Source organism: Oncorhynchus kisutch, linkage group LG21 (assembly GCF_002021735.2).
Source record: "Oncorhynchus kisutch isolate 150728-3 linkage group LG21, Okis_V2, whole genome shotgun sequence".
Lineage (NCBI taxonomy): Eukaryota > Metazoa > Chordata > Actinopteri > Salmoniformes > Salmonidae > Oncorhynchus > Oncorhynchus kisutch.
Genome location: NC_034194.2, coordinates 42335185 through 42352489, shown reverse-complemented (window position 1 = coordinate 42352489; position 17305 = coordinate 42335185). Strand labels below are relative to the sequence as shown.

At 42.4% G+C, this 17305-nt stretch overlaps 1 protein-coding gene across 3 annotated transcripts in view; it reads left to right on the top strand.

Moving 5' to 3' along the window:
- Positions 1 to 13172: 13172 nt before the first annotated feature.
- Positions 13173 to 17305, top strand: part of LOC109880622 (jun dimerization protein 2-like) — a 34889-nt gene continuing 30756 nt past the window's right edge. Inside the window, exons 1-2 of one of the 3 annotated variants that reach the window (XM_031800864.1) lie at positions 13173 to 13494; positions 16076 to 16129. The gene's annotated coding sequence lies outside the window, so the exon portion shown is untranslated. The remainder of the gene's footprint in view (positions 13495 to 16075; positions 16130 to 17305) is intronic. The other 2 variants (XM_031800863.1, XM_031800862.1) reach the window with 2 other exon arrangements.

Here is a 17305-nt window from a genome sequence, read left to right as displayed (position 1 = left end):
GAATTGGAGAGATGTGGGGGGCTGCCACATTGGGCATCCAAAAAGATGTTATTGTGGGGGTTTAAAACCTCTACAGGATCGGTGGGTCCACCGCAGGACAGTTGAGCTAACGTAGGCTAATGCGATTAGCATGAGGTTGCAAGTAACAAGAACATTTCCCAGGACATAGACATATCTGATATGGGCAGAAAGCTTAAATTCTTGTTCATCTAACTGCACTGTCTAATTTACAGTAGCTATTACAGTGAAAGAATACCATGCTATTGTTTGAGGAGAGTGCACAGTTATGAACTTGAAAATGTATTAATAAACCAATTAGTCACATTTGGGCAGTCTTGATACAACATTTTGAATAGAAATGCAACGGTTCATTGGATCAGTCGAAAACTTTGCACATACACTTCTGCCATCTAGTGGCCAAAATGTAAATTGAGCCTGAGCTGGAATAATACATTATGGCCTTTCTCTTGCATTTCAAAGATGATGGTACAAAAAAACATACAAAACAATGCATGTTATTTTATTTTTATTATCTTTTACCAGATCTAATGTTTTATATTCTCCTGAATTAATTTAACATTTCCACAAACTTCAAAGTGTTTCCTTTCAAATGGTATCAAGAATATGCATATCCTTGCTTCAGGTCATGAGCTACAGGCAGTTAGATTTGGGGATGTCATTTTAGGAGAAAATTGAAAAGAAGGGCCGGATCCTCAAGGGCATAAAGATATATTTTACACCTTGTCGGCTCTGGGATTCAATTGAACAACTTCTCGGTTACTGGTCTAACGCTCGAACCGCTAGCCTACCTGCCACCCTCTTAAATTCCACCTTGAATTCTAGACAGGTGTCTCAGTAGTGTCATACTCTTGTTACATACAGTCCTATCATTCTGGAATAGTGTTCCCATTACATAGTCCTATCATACTGGAATAGTGTTCCCATTACATACAGTCCTATCATACTGGAATAGTGTTCCCATTACATAGTCCTATCATACTGGAATAGTGTTCCCATTACATACAGTCCTATCATACCGGAATAGTGTTCCCATTACATACAGTCCTATCATTCTGGAATAGTGTTCCCATTACATACAGTCCTATCATTCTGGAATAGTGTTCCCATTACATACAGTCCTATCATACTGGAATAGAGTTCCCATTACATACAGTCCTATCATACTGGAATAGTGTTCCCATTACATAGTCATATCATTCTGGAATAGTGTTCCCATTACATACAGTCCTATCATTCTGGAATAGTGTTCCCATTACATAGTCCTATCATACTGGAATAATGTTCCCATTACATACAGTCCTATCATACTGGAATAGTGTTCCCATTACATACAGTCCTATCATACTGGAATAGTGTTCCCATTACATACAGTCCTATCCTACTGGAATAAAGTTCCCATTACATACAGTCCTATCATTCTGAAATAGTGTTCCCATTACATACAGTCCTATCATACTGGAATAGTGTTCCCATTACATACAGTCCTATCATACTGGAATAGTGTTCCCATTACATACAGTCCTATCATACTGGAATAGTGTTCCCATTACATACAGTCCTATCATTCTGGAATAAAGTTCCCATTACATACAGTCCTATCATTCTGGAATAGTGTTCCCATTATACATACAGTCCTATCATACTGGAATAGTGTTCCCATTATACATACAGTCCTATCATACTGGAATAGTGTTCCTATTACATACAGTCCTATCATACTGGAATAATGTATGATCTCACCCTCTCATTCCTCACGATCGGTCTCCTATCCCCTCATTGTGATATTCCTAAGCATGTGCTATATTTACAGGTATAAATCAATGTCATTTGAGATAGCGAGGCATCGGCGCCAGACCAGGATGACCCCACAGCTCTGAGAACACGGAGAAGCGAAAAGTACAACCTTGTGTGTGGAAGGAGATGGTATAGTGGAATCATATGACAGTAAGAGGAGAGGGATGTCCTGAAACGTCTTCGTTGTCATAAGCTACACGTAAAACTGTTTCCAGACCCCAATTTAACTTTGAATGATGGTCACCATTAAAGCAACATCAGCATGACAACTGTATTAGGAGATTAATAGGCACAAGTGGTTGGTGTATAATGTTTACCATCTGTTTTCCCCTCAACTTCGGCTTTTTGCCTGGTACCTGAAGCTAGATAGAACATGCTAGAGCAATGAGTGGAAGGACTCGTGAAGGTCTCTAGCCTGAAGAATAGATGCTGAGCTGGGGCGGCATGCACCAAACATGTTTGAGGGAGGACGGATGGACAAATTCCAGTATATATTTGCATTTATTATGTTCATATCTTCTATTTTTCTATCTTAAAATGGATGAGATTGAAAGGGGCACGTGCAACTTGAATCCTAGACAGGTTTGAACAGCTTATTAACTTTAGGCCTCCTGCTACTTATTCTCAGTTCCTTAATATGATATTAGTGTTTGACATTTGTCATCATGCCCAGATAAGAATGGTCAAATATAGAACTGCTGTTAATAGTGCAGCCAGAGACTGAAATAAAAATGTCTGAGACTCATCCTTACAGACAGACAGACAGACAGACAGACAGACAGACAGACAGACAGACAGACAGACAGACAGACAGACAGACAGACAGACAGACAGACAGACAGACAGACAGACAGACAGACAGACAGACAGACAGACAGACAGATGTGTTGATGTGACTGACAGACAGACAGATGTGTTGATGTGACTGACAGAGAGACAGATGTGTTGACGTGACTGACAGACAGACAGACAGATGTGTTGATGTGACTGACAGACAGAGAGATGTGTTGATGTGACTGACAGACAGACAGATGTGTTGATGTGACTGACAGACAGACAGACAGACAGATGTGTTGACGTGACAGACAGGCAGACAGATGTGTTGACGTGACTTACAGATAGACAGATGTGTTGACGTGACAGACAGACAGACAGATGTGTTGATGTGACTGACAGATAGACAGATGTGTTGACGTGACTGACAGACAGACATACAGACAGACAGATGTGTTGACGTGATTGACAGACAGACAGATGTGTTGACGTGATTGACAGACAGACAGATGTGTTGACGTGACTGACAGACAGACAGATGTGTTGACGTGACTGACAGACAGACAGATGTGTTGACGTGACAGACAGACAGACAGACAGATGTGTTGACGTGACAGACAGACAGATGTGTTGACGTGACAGACAGACAGACAGATGTGTTGATGTGACTGACAGACAGACAGATGTGTTGATGTGACTGACAGACAGACAGATGTGTTGATGTGACTGAGAGACAGACAGATGTGTTGATGTGACTGAGAGACAGACAGATGTGTTGATGTGACTGAGAGACAGACAGATGTGTTGATGTGACTGACAGAGAGACAGATGTGTTGACGTGACTGACAGACAGACAGACAGATGTGTTGATGTGACTGACAGACAGAGAGATGTGTTGATGTGACTGACAGACAGACAGATGTGTTGATGTGACTGACAGACAGACAGACAGACAGATGTGTTGACGTGACAGACAGGCAGACAGATGTGTTGACGTGACTTACAGATAGACAGATGTGTTGACGTGACAGACAGACAGACAGATGTGTTGATGTGACTGACAGATAGACAGATGTGTTGACGTGACTGACAGACAGACATACAGACAGACAGATGTGTTGACGTGATTGACAGACAGACAGATGTGTTGACGTGATTGACAGACAGACAGATGTGTTGACGTGACTGACAGACAGACAGATGTGTTGACGTGACTGACAGACAGACAGATGTGTTGACGTGACAGACAGACAGACAGACAGACAGATGTGTTGACGTGACAGACAGACAGATGTGTTGACGTGACAGACAGACAGACAGATGTGTTGATGTGACTGACAGACAGACAGATGTGTTGATGTGACTGACAGACAGACAGATGTGTTGATGTGACTGAGAGACAGACAGATGTGTTGATGTGACTGAGAGACAGACAGATGTGTTGATGTGACTGAGAGACAGACAGATGTGTTGATGTGACTGAGAGAGAGACAGATGTGTTGACGTGACTGACAGACAGACAGACAGATGTGTTGACGTGACAGACAGACAGATGTGTTGACGTGACAGACAGACAGACAGATGTGTTGATGTGACTGACAGACAGACAGATGTGTTGATGTGACTGACAGACAGACAGATGTGTTGATGTGACTGAGAGACAGACAGATGTGTTGATGTGACTGAGAGACAGACAGATGTGTTGATGTGACTGACAGACAGACAGATGTGTTGATGTGACTGACAGAGAGACAGATGTGTTGACGTGACTGACAGACAGACAGACAGATGTGTTGATGTGACTGACAGACAGAGAGATGTGTTGATGTGACTGACAGACAGACAGATGTGTTGATGTGACTGACAGACAGACAGACAGACAGATGTGTTGACGTGACAGACAGGCAGACAGATGTGTTGACGTGACTTACAGATAGACAGATGTGTTGACGTGACAGACAGACAGACAGATGTGTTGATGTGACTGACAGATAGACAGATGTGTTGACGTGACTGACAGACAGACATACAGACAGACAGATGTGTTGACGTGATTGACAGACAGACAGATGTGTTGACGTGATTGACAGACAGACAGATGTGTTGACGTGACTGACAGACAGACAGATGTGTTGACGTGACTGACAGACAGACAGATGTGTTGACGTGACAGACAGACAGACAGACAGATGTGTTGACGTGACAGACAGACAGATGTGTTGACGTGACAGACAGACAGACAGATGTGTTGATGTGACTGACAGACAGACAGATGTGTTGATGTGACTGACAGACAGACAGATGTGTTGATGTGACTGAGAGACAGACAGATGTGTTGATGTGACTGAGAGACAGACAGATGTGTTGATGTGACTGAGAGACAGACAGATGTGTTGATGTGACTGACAGAGAGACAGATGTGTTGACGTGACTGACAGACAGACAGACAGATGTGTTGATGTGACTGACAGACAGAGAGATGTGTTGATGTGACTGACAGACAGACAGATGTGTTGATGTGACTGACAGACAGACAGACAGACAGATGTGTTGACGTGACAGACAGGCAGACAGATGTGTTGACGTGACTTACAGATAGACAGATGTGTTGACGTGACAGACAGACAGACAGATGTGTTGATGTGACTGACAGATAGACAGATGTGTTGACGTGACTGACAGACAGACATACAGACAGACAGATGTGTTGACGTGATTGACAGACAGACAGATGTGTTGACGTGATTGACAGACAGACAGATGTGTTGACGTGACTGACAGACAGACAGATGTGTTGACGTGACTGACAGACAGACAGATGTGTTGACGTGACAGACAGACAGACAGACAGACAGATGTGTTGACGTGACAGACAGACAGATGTGTTGACGTGACAGACAGACAGACAGATGTGTTGATGTGACTGACAGACAGACAGATGTGTTGATGTGACTGACAGACAGACAGATGTGTTGATGTGACTGAGAGACAGACAGATGTGTTGATGTGACTGAGAGACAGACAGATGTGTTGATGTGACTGAGAGACAGACAGATGTGTTGATGTGACTGAGAGACAGACAGATGTGTTGATGTGACTGACAGACAGACAGATGTGTTGATGTGACTGAGAGACAGACAGATGTGTTGATGTGACTGACAGACAGACAGATGTGTTGATGTGACTGACAGACAGACAGATGTGTTGATGTGACTGACAGACAGACAGATGTGTTGATGTGACTGACAGACAGACAGATGTGTTGATGTGACTGACAGACAGACAGATGTGTTGATGTGACTGACAGACAGACAGATGTGTTGATGTGACTGACAGAGAGACAGATGAGTTGATGTGACTGACAGAGAGACAGACAGACAGATGTGTTGACGTGACTGACAGAGAGACAGACAGACAGACAGATGTGTTGACGTGACAGACAGACAGACAGACAGACAGACAGACAGATGTGTTGACGTGACTGACAGACAGATGTGTTGACGTGACTGACAGACAGACAGATGTGTTGATGTGACAGACAGACAGATGTGTTGATGTGACTGACAGACAGACAGACAGATATGTTGACGTGACTGACAGAGAGACAGACAGACAGACAGATGTGTTGGCGTAACTGACAGACAGACAGATATGTTGATGTGATAGACTGACAGACAGACAGATGTGTTGACGTGACTGACAGACAGACAGATGTGTTGACGTCACTGACAGACAGATGTGTTGACGTGACAGACAGATGTGTTGACGTGACAGACAGACAGACAGACAGATGTGTTGACGTGACAGACAGACAGACAGATGGGTTGACGTGACAGACAGACAGACAGATGTGTTGACGTGACAGACAGACAGACAGACAGATGTGTTGACGTGACAGACAGACAGACAGACAGACAGATGTGTTGACGTGACAGACAGACAGACAGATGTGTTGACGTGACTGACAGACAGACAGATGTGTTGACGTGACTGACAGACAAACAGCTGTCTGGGATTTATTTTAATGGGAGAAAGGGGAAGGAAGGAGTGAATTATGGAAGAGTGACATAAATAAAGAGGTCCGTCCGTCTGTTGTGGCTGAGTCAGAGAGGTGTCTGGGTTCCGAGGTTTGTGTTATATGGGGTACTCCCCAGAGACATACACAGATTCAGCTGCAGCCAACCAATGTCAGCATGCAGAATGGATTAATGCAGTAACATATTATATCACGACTCATGGGTTCATTGAGTGTGCTTGGGTATTAACTTGAACATAAACCTGGAACTATTACATTTACATTTTTTTTTAGGGCATTTGTGAATGAATGCTTCATAATTTAAATGTAAAAAACCTTAAATAACAAGGGGTATATTTCCTGAAGCTATTCAACACCATTTCACTTACAGTTTTTACCTTGGTTGTATCTACTCTCCCTCCAACCCCACACAGAACGAAATGCAAATTCATTTGGCTTTACGCCTCTCCTATTAGAGCCACAGGTTGAGATTCTCATCCATTGTCCACCATTTGAGCAGATGCTGGCGAGAGCAGCCAACCTCATATATAGAGGTATTTTCAACCTGAGGCTGAATCCCAAATGCCAGCCTATTTATTCCCTATTTAATGCACTATTTCTGACCGGGACCCATAGGGCTCTGGTCAAAAGTAGTGCACTATTTCTGACCGGGACCCATAGGGCTCTGGTCAAAAGTAGTGCACTATTTCTGACCGGGACCCATAGGGCTCTGGTCAAAAGTAGTGCACTATTTCTGACCGGGACCCATAGGGCTCTGGTCAAAAGTAGTGCACTATTTCTGACCGGGACCCATAGGGCTCTGGTCAAAAGTAGTGCACTATTTAGGGAATAGGGTGCCACTTGGGACACAAGCTATCTCACCCCACAGCCTTGATCGTAGTGCAGAAAGAAGTCAAGAGCAGAAGCTTTTAAAGTGGGCAAAAATAAATGCAATCTTTAAACAGTCATTTTTCATTTTCTGATTCCTAGACTGATTTATTTTCTTCTAATTGAATGAAAATGGTTCAATAAATTTTTTTTTTCTGGATTTTCGCCAAGAGATGAGAGAATCTCTCGACACGGTAATATAACCAATGGAAATTAACACCAGTATCATGTTACTTTGAATTGTCTCTATTTAGATTCAACAAATGTCTATTAATTAACTGGTGGCATATTTGAACTTCATCATGCCCAGAGAGAGTGGTATATGTTCTTCAGAAATGTCATTCTTGAAAGCTTACTGTTTATTTTTGGGCAGCATAGTGTTATACTGTAAGGGCTTCTCCCCAGTGAGACCCAACAGTGCTGACCTGGCACACGGACCGTGTGGGTTCCTCTACTGATGGATATCTCTGGCTGGGCTGCCTCCCTCCTCATCAAGTCTTTGCTCAGACAGACAGAGACAGGGAATACAGAGCCTTGACTCTCTAGTTGCCTACAAAATGACGCCCTATCCCCTATAGAATGCATTACTCTTGACCATAGCCCAGAGCACTATATAGGGAATAGGTTGCGATTTGGGATGCAGATAGGGAATAGACTAGAGCCAGTCAGATAGGGAATAGACTAGAGCCAGTCATATAGGGAGTAGACTAGAGCCAGTCAGATAGGGAGTAGACTAGAGCCAGTCATATAGGGAATAGACTAGAGCCAGTCAGATAGGGAGTAGACTAGAGCCAGTCATATAGGGAATAGACTAGAGCCAGTCAGACAAGGAGTAGACTAGAGCCAGTCAGATAGGGAGTAGACTAGAGCCAGTCAGATAGGGAGTAGACTAGAGCCAGTCATATAGGGAATAGACTAGAGCCAGTCAGATAGAGAGTAGACTAGAGCCAGTCATATAGGGAATAGACTAGAGCCAGTCATATAGGGAATAGACTAGAGCCAGTCAGATAGGGAGTAGACTAGAGCCAGTCAGATAAGGAATAGACTAGAGCCAGTCAGATAGGGAGTAGACTAGAGCCAGTCATATAGGGAATAGACTAGAGCCAGTCAGACAAGGAGTAGACTAGAGCCAGTCAGATAGGGAGTAGACTAGAGCCAGTCAGATAGGGAGTAGACTAGAGCCAGTCATATAGGGAATAGACTAGAGCCAGTCAGATAGGGAGTGGACTAGAGCCAGTCATATAGGGAATAGACTAGAGCCAGTCAGACAAGGAGTAGACTAGAGCCAGTCAGATAGGGAGTAGACTAGAGCCAGTCAGATAGGGAGTAGACTAGAGCCAGTCATATAGGGAATAGACTAGAGCCAGTCAGACAAGGAGTAGACTAGAGCCAGTCAGATAGGGAATAGACTAGAGCCAGTCAGATAGGGAATAGACTAGAGCCAGTCATATAGGGAGTAGACTAGAGCCAGTCAGACAAGGAGTAGACTAGAGCCAGTCAGACAAGGAGTAGACTAGAGCCAGTCAGACAGGGAATAGACTAGAGCCAGTCAGATAGGGAGCCAGCCATATAGGGAGTAGACTAGAGCCAGTCAGACAGGGAATAGACTAGAGCCAGTCAGACAAGGAGTAGACTAGAGCCAGTCAGACAGGGAATAGACTAGAGCCAGTCAGATAGGGAGCCAGCCATATAGGGAGTAGACTAGAGCCAGTCATATAGGGAGTAGACTAGAGCCAGTCATATAGGGAGTAGACTAGAGCCAGTCATATAGGGAGTAGACTAGAGCCAGTCAGACAGGGAATAGACTAGAGCCATTCCAGATAGGGAGCCAGTCAGATAGGGAATAGACTAGAGCCAACCAGATAGGAAGTAGACTAGAGCCAGTCAGATAGGGAATAGACTAGAGCAAGCCACATAGGAAGTAGACTAGAGCCAGCCAGATAGGGAATAGACTAGAGCCAGCCAGACAGGGAATAGACTAGAGCCAGTCAGACAGGGAGTAGACTAGAGCCAGTCAGATAGGGAATAGACTAGAGCCAGTCAGATAGGGAATAGACTAGAGCCAGTCAGATAGGGAATAGACTAGAGCCAGTCAGACAGGGAATAGACTAGAGCCAGTCAGATAGGGAGCCAGCCATATAGGGAGTAGACTAGAGCCAGTCATATAGGGAGTAGACTAGAGCCAGTCATATAGGGAGTAGACTAGAGCCAGTCATATAGGGAGTAGACTAGAGCCAGTCAGACAGGGAATAGACTAGAGCCATTCCAGATAGGGAGCCAGTCAGATAGGGAATAGACTAGAGCCAACCAGATAGGAAGTAGACTAGAGCCAGTCAGATAGGGAATAGACTAGAGCAAGCCACATAGGAAGTAGACTAGAGCCAGCCAGATAGGGAATAGACTAGAGCCAGCCAGACAGGGAATAGACTAGAGCCAGTCAGACAGGGAGTAGACTAGAGCCAGTCAGATAGGGAATAGACTAGAGCCAGTCAGATAGGGAATAGACTAGAGCCAGTCAGATAGGGAATAGACTAGAGCCAGTCAGATAGGGAATAGACTAGAGCCAGTCAGATAGGGAGTAGACTAGAGCCAGTCAGATAGGGAATAGACTAGAGCCAGTCAGATAGGGAGCCAGCCATATAGGGAATAGACTAGAGCCAGCCAGATAGGGAATAGACTAGAGCTAGTCAAACAGGGAGTAGACTAGAGCCAGTCAGATTGGGAATAGACTAGAGCCAGTCAGATAGGGAGTAGACTAGAGCCAGTCAGATAGGGAATAGACTAGAGCCAGTCAGATAGGGAGTAGACTAGAGCCAGTCAGATAGGGAATAGACTAGAGCCAGTCAGATAGGGAGCCAGCCATATAGGGAATAGACTAGAGCCAGTCAGATAGGGAATAGACTAGAGCCAGTCAGATAGGGAATAGACTAGAGCCAGTCAGATAGGGAGTAGACTAGAGCCAGTCAGATACGGAGTGAGTAGACCTGGGCATTGCCACTCTCTCTCTCTCTCTCTCTCTCTCTTTCTCTCAAATTCAAATTCAGATTGCTTTATTCGCATGAAATACAACTTGTAGATATTGCCAAAGCAGTATAAGTCGTACAGCGTTTCAGTAAATCCAGTACAATGCAATGAGGATGCAATGAGTTAATTTCAGTAGTAATAATAACAGTACATATAATTATGGATACAGGTACAACACTACTACTGTTGTATTGGGGAACCATGGATACAGGTACAACACTACTACTGTTGTATTGGGGAATCAGGGATACAGGTACAACACTACTACTGTTGTATTGGGGAACCATGGATACAGGTACAACACTACTACTGTTGTATTGGGGAATCAGGGATACAGGTACAACACTACTACTGTTGTATTGGGGAATCAGGGATACAGGTACAACACTACTACTGTTGTATTGGGGAATCAGGGATACAGGTACAACACTACTACTGTTGTATTGGGGAACCATGGATACAGGTACAACACTACTACTGTTGTATTGGGGAATCAGGGAATCAGGGATACAGGTACAACACTACTACTGTTGTATTGGGGAACCAGGGATACAGGTACAACACCTACTACTGTTGTATTGGGGAATCAGGGAATCAGGTACAACACTACTACTGTTGTATTGGGGAATCAGGGATACAGGTACAACACTACTACTGTTGTATTGGGGAATCAGGGATACAGGTACAACACTACTACTGTTGTATTGGGGAACCATTGATACAGGTACAACACTACTACTGTTGTATTGGGGAACCATGGATACAGGTACAACACTACTACTGTTGTATTGGGGAATCAGGAATACAGGTACAACACTACTACTGTTGTATTGGGGAACCATGGATACAGGTACAACACTACTACTGTTGTATTGGGGAATCAGGGATACAGGTACAACACTACTACTGTTGTATTGGGGAACCATGGATACAGGTACAACACTACTACTGTTGTATTGGGGAATCTTCGGGTTGATACATTTAATTAAATGTATTGACCACCTCTCTCTCTCTCTCTCTCTCTCTCTCTGGCTCTCTCTCTCTCTCTCTCTCTCTCTCTCTCTCTCTCTCTCTCTGGCTCTCTCTCTCTCTCTCTCTCTGGCTCTCTCTCTCTCTCTCTCCCTCTTTCCCCCTCTCTCTCTCCCTCCCTCTCTCTCTCTCCCTCTCTCTTTCTCTTTCTCTCTCCCTCTCTCTCTCGCTCGCTCTCTCTTTCTCTCCTTCTCCCTCTTCCTCTTTCCCTCTCCCTCTCTCTCTTTCCCTCTCTCTCTCTCTTTCTCCCCCTATCCCTCTCTCTCTCTTTCTCCCTCTTTCCATCTCTCTCTCTTTCTCTCTGTCTCAGGAACTGGACATTAAATCACGGATGGTGAAACCAAATTAGAATCTATAAAAAATAAACAGAGGAAGGGACATTTGTGGTGGAAGTCCAGATTGAAGTACGCTTGTTCCAAGTGGCCCACGGCTGAGGACATCATGATCACGCAGGACTGTCGTTGACTTCAAGTGCCCTACAAATATCTAATATCTGAATCAAGACCCAGACAGATTCCTGTCTTGTGTAGAAGTACAGCTGCTCTTGATAGAGGTGATTAAGGATAAGTACTTCAGTTATCGATGCCAAACAAACATATTTTATATTTATAGTTCATCTGTTGATATGGTATACGTTACATTGCATTGGCATTGTAGTTGTTTTGCATCCACTTAAAGGATTATCATTGATCAGAGTTGGTATATATAGGGTTATTATCCTAATGACCAGTCTCATGTCACAATCAAAAAATATATTGTCCCACTAGAGGGCGCTAATACTGCAAGGAATATTCCTGAGTGGCTCTTCAAATAAACAACCAGTGTTGTCACAACCAACCAAGTAATTTCTTGATTTATTTGCTTATTAAATTGCCTTGCACATTTCCCTTGCAGATGCCCAGCCCTTTAGGGTCTTAGATTAGAATAGAATACACTATATCAGGAGTCTGTGACATGTATATATCATGTATATATGTATATATCATGAAGTGTACGTGAGCTAAGGTTGAGTTAAAGTAGCCTCTTGTAGTAATAAAGCAAAGGTTAGCGGGTCAAAACATCTGTTGCAAAACATCTAATGACTAAATATCTTATTAGTAACAGTTGAAATCTATCCCCTGGAATTGTAAGAGGGCATCAATAGAATTCCTGAACCCTTTAAATAGGACCCAAGGACACCAAATAAGAGCAGGTGTGACCATAGTGCGACTTGCTGAAGGGAAATCTATATGAAACTGATCTCTGGCTCTCTGGTTGCGGTCGCTGGAGTGCATGCAACACAACACAGACATGGAAACTGTGTCAACAACAACGACAACAAAGCAATAATTATAGTCCATCATCTTTCCAAAATCACTTTCTTTGCTAGTACATATGTATGTCAAATTTATAAATAAGTAACAGATTTGTGTTTTATAGACACAATTTGGCGTTTACAAAAATGTACACAAAAACAAAAATGTGCTTTTTGGTCTTCATTTAATGTTTGTGTGAGGCATAATGTTAGCAGTGTAGTTAAGGTTAAGGTTAAATGTATGTTTTCAAATCACATTTGAATAAGAAGAGCTATTGTAGAAATAGGCGGGATGAGGACTTTGGTAAGTAGTGACGACTCCTCCAACAGAGGAAGCTGAAAGTCACAATCAGAATGTTGTGTGTTTTTTTGGTTGCTAGGGGTGGAGCGAACAATGCTTATTTCTTTTTTTCCCTTCTTCTTCTTCTTCTTCTTCTTCTTCTTCTTCTTCTTCCATTTAGCCCTGCGGTCTATTTCTATCCGCGCTTACGTCTGGGACAGCAAGTTCCGCATTCCCGTACCCTCCAAGATTCGGATCAGTATTTAAACGGACTGACGCAACGATTTTTCGATTTTTAGTCTCATAACGTAGCTACGTCCGATTCACAAATTACAGACACACATTATATCACCTCGGATATTGGACCTAATAAAGGTAAATTAACCAATTACTTCTGGCTTGGTTTATGAAACTTCGACTAACTCGATTAACAGTTAATTTTTGTTACACATTTTTTTTTCTTTTTCTGAAAAGTTTATTTAAAAAAAAATGTTTTATCGTTTTCATAATTGTATTATTTGACAACGAGGATATTTTACGAGTTTTAGCTTGCAATCCCGAGATTTACAGCACTTCTACTATTGTAATTTTTTAGTCGTGGATTTTTTATTTATTTCATGTGCACAATATCTCTTTGTTGTTAGGTAACGTTACATTGTTACAACTGCGTTTTAAATCTCCATCAAACGGATATAAAGTATCGATTGAATACCCGTTTAGTTTTGAATACTACTGTAGAATAGATGGTAGAAATTTGCGAAAATACATTTTTCACTGTTACATTAACGAAGCGGTTGAAGTCTGAAATATTGTCCGCGCTGCCAAGTTCAACGTTACGTAAGTCTGTTATAGACGAAACATTACTGTGGGCTATCGGCAGTAGCCTATTGAGACCACAACGTCTAGAATAGACCCAAATACATTCTTTTGTAGATTGGGGAGAAACATTTTGCTTTAGTTTTCTTGATTATTTTATTGCATTCGCACTTGTTTCACTTTGCTTTGTTAGGCTACTGTAGCAGAGTAGAAGCACACTCAAGTGTACATGTTTCACACAGACAGTCTGATCACCATGTTTGACTTGAAGTTACAAGGGCTATTTTGTAAACTCATTTCCATGTTCATGGGAATTCAGTTGATTGCGCTTATGCTATGTTTATTATGGTTATGATGGTGAATCATTATCAGCCTCATCCCTCCTCAACATTTAGAAAGTTCATATCTATCTATCTATCTATCTATCTATCTATCTATCTATCTATCTATCTATCTATCTATCTATCTATCTATCTATCTATCTACAGTTGAAGTCGGAAGTTTACATACACCTTAGCCAAAAACATTTAAACTCAGTTTTTCACAATTCCAGACATAGGTCAGTTAAGATCACCACTTTATTTTAAGGATGTGAAATGTCATAATAATAGTAGAGAATGATTTATTTAAGCTTGTATTTCTTTCATTACATTTGCAGTAGGTCAGAGGTTTACATGCACTCAATTAGTATTTGGTAGCATTGCCTTTAAATTGTTTAACTTGGGTCAAACGTGTCGGCTAGCCTTCCACAAGCTGAATGTTGGCCCATTCCATCTGACAGAGCTGGTGTAACTGAGTCAGGTTTGTAGGCCTCCTTGCTCGCACACGCTTTTTCACTTCTGCCCACACATTTTCTATAGGATTGAGGTGAGGGCTTTGTGATGGCCACTCCAATACCTTGACTTTGTTATCTTTAAGCCATTTTGCCACAACTTTGGAAGTATGTTTGGGGTCATTGTCCATTTGGAAGACCCATTTGTGACCAAGATTTAACTTCCTGACTGATGTCTTGAGATGTTGCTTCAATATATCCACATCATTTTCCTTCCTCATGGTGCAATCTATTTGGTGAAGTGCACCAGTCACTCCTGTGACAAAGCACCCCCACAACATGATGTTGCCACCCCCGTGCTTCACGGTTGGGATGGTGTTCTTCGGCTTGCAAGCCTCCCCCTTTTTCCTCCAAACAAAATGATGGTCATTATGGCCAAACAGTTCTATTTTTGTTTCCTCAGACCAGAGGACATTTCTCCAAAAAGTACGATCTTTGTCCCCGTGTGCAGTTGCAAACAATAGTCTGGCTTTTTTTATGGCGGTTTTGGAGCAGTGGCCTCTTCCTTGCTGAGCGGCCTTTCAGGTTATGTCGATATAGGACTTGTTTTACTGTGGATATAGAGACTTTTGTATCTGTTTCCTCTAGCATCTTCACAAGGTCCTTTGCTGTTGTTCTGGGATTGATTTGCACTTTTCACACCAAAGAACGTGTCTCCTCCTGAGTGGTATGGCGGCTGCGTGGTCCCATGGTGTTTATACTCACGCATTATTGTTTGTACAGATGAACGTGGTACCTTCAGGCATTTGGAAGTTGCTCCCAAGGATGAACCAGACTTGTGGAGGTCTACATTTTTTTTTCAGAGGTCTTGGCTGATTTATTTTGATTGTCCCATGATATCAAGCACTGAGGCACTGAGTTTGAAGGTAGGCCTTGAAATACATCTACAGGTACACCTCCACTTGACTCAAATGATATCAATTAGCCTATCAGAAGCTTCTAAAACCATGACATCATTTTCTGGAATTTTCCAAGCTGTTTAAAGGCACAGTCAACTTAGTATATGTAAACTTCTGACCCACTGGAATTGTGATACAATGAATTATAAGTGAAATAATCTGTCTGTAAACAATTGTTGGAAAAATTGCTTGTGTCATGCACAAAGTAGATATCCTAACCGACTGGCCAAAACTATAGTTTGTTAACAAGAAATTTGTGAAGTGGTTTTCAAACGAGTTTTCATGACTCCAACCTAAGTGTATGTAAACATCTGACTTCAACTGTATCTATCTATCTGAAGCATGTTTATCCTATTTTGAAACTGAGGTTATTTGAGTTAAAATAACTATTATTCATATGTTTTTGCAGTGTCCAAAACACTGCTCCACCATTGGTGGAAGAGGATTGCAGTTCAACTTGTGAGTAAGTAGCCATTTAAAGTCTCATCATCTTTATCAAAATGAACTTATAACAAGGCTGCAGACATATCCGAGCAGTGTTTGCTCTCTCTCTCTCCCTCTCCCTCTCTCTTTCGCTCTCTCTCTCTCTCGCTCTCTCTCTCTGTCTCTCTCGCTCTCTCTCTCTCTCTTTCACTCTCTCTCTCTCTCTCTCTCTCTCTCTCTCTCTCTCTCTCTCTCTCTCTCTCTCTCTCTCTCTCTCTCTCTCTCTCTCGCTGTCTCTCTCCCTCTCTCTCTCTGTCTCTGTCTCTCTCTCTCTTTCGCTCTCGCTCTCTCTCTCTGTCTCTCTCTCTCGCTCTCTCTCTCCGTCTCTCTCGCTCTCTCTGTCTCTCTCTCTCTTCCTGACATAACCATATTACAGTATTTTATATGGCCTGGTTATACAGTGTTTTACAAGGCTGTTAGGGTTCCATCAGGGAAACAAACTGGTGCAGTAGTTCATCTTAGAGATGGTCTCTGTCACTGCCTGTGTCTTAAATGGTACCCTATATAGTTCACTACTTTTGACCAGGGCCCATAGGGTGTTCCATACAGAGGTAAAACATAAAATAAAACAAATTGAATTAAATAACAGGGTGGATAGATTGAAGAACCTAAATAAAATACAATAAATTTAGATTTGTTTAACACTTTTTAAAGTTTTTTAGTTTGTTTAGGTTACTACATGATTCCATATGTGTTATTTTCATAGTTGTGATGTCTTCACTATTATTCTACAATGTAGAAAATAGTAAAAAAAACACACCAAAAAAACTTGAAGGAGTCGGTGTGTCCAAACTGTTGACTGGTACTGTACATATAGGTAAGGGTAAAGTGACTAGGCAATCAGTATAGATAATAAACAGAGTAGCAACAGAGTATGACTAGGCAATCAGTATAGATAATAAACAGAGTAGCAACAGAGTATGACTAGGCAATCAGTATAGATAATAAACAGAGTAGCAACAGAGTATGACTAGGCAATCAGTATAGATAATAAACAGAGTAGCAACAGAGTATGACTAGGCAATCAGTATAGATAATAAACAGAGTAGCAACAGAGTTGCAGAGTAGCAACAGAGTATGTGAAGAGTGTGAAAGGGTGTCTGTGTGTTGGAGTGTCAGGGCCATGTGTGTGAGTGTGTGGTTAGAGTCCAGTGAG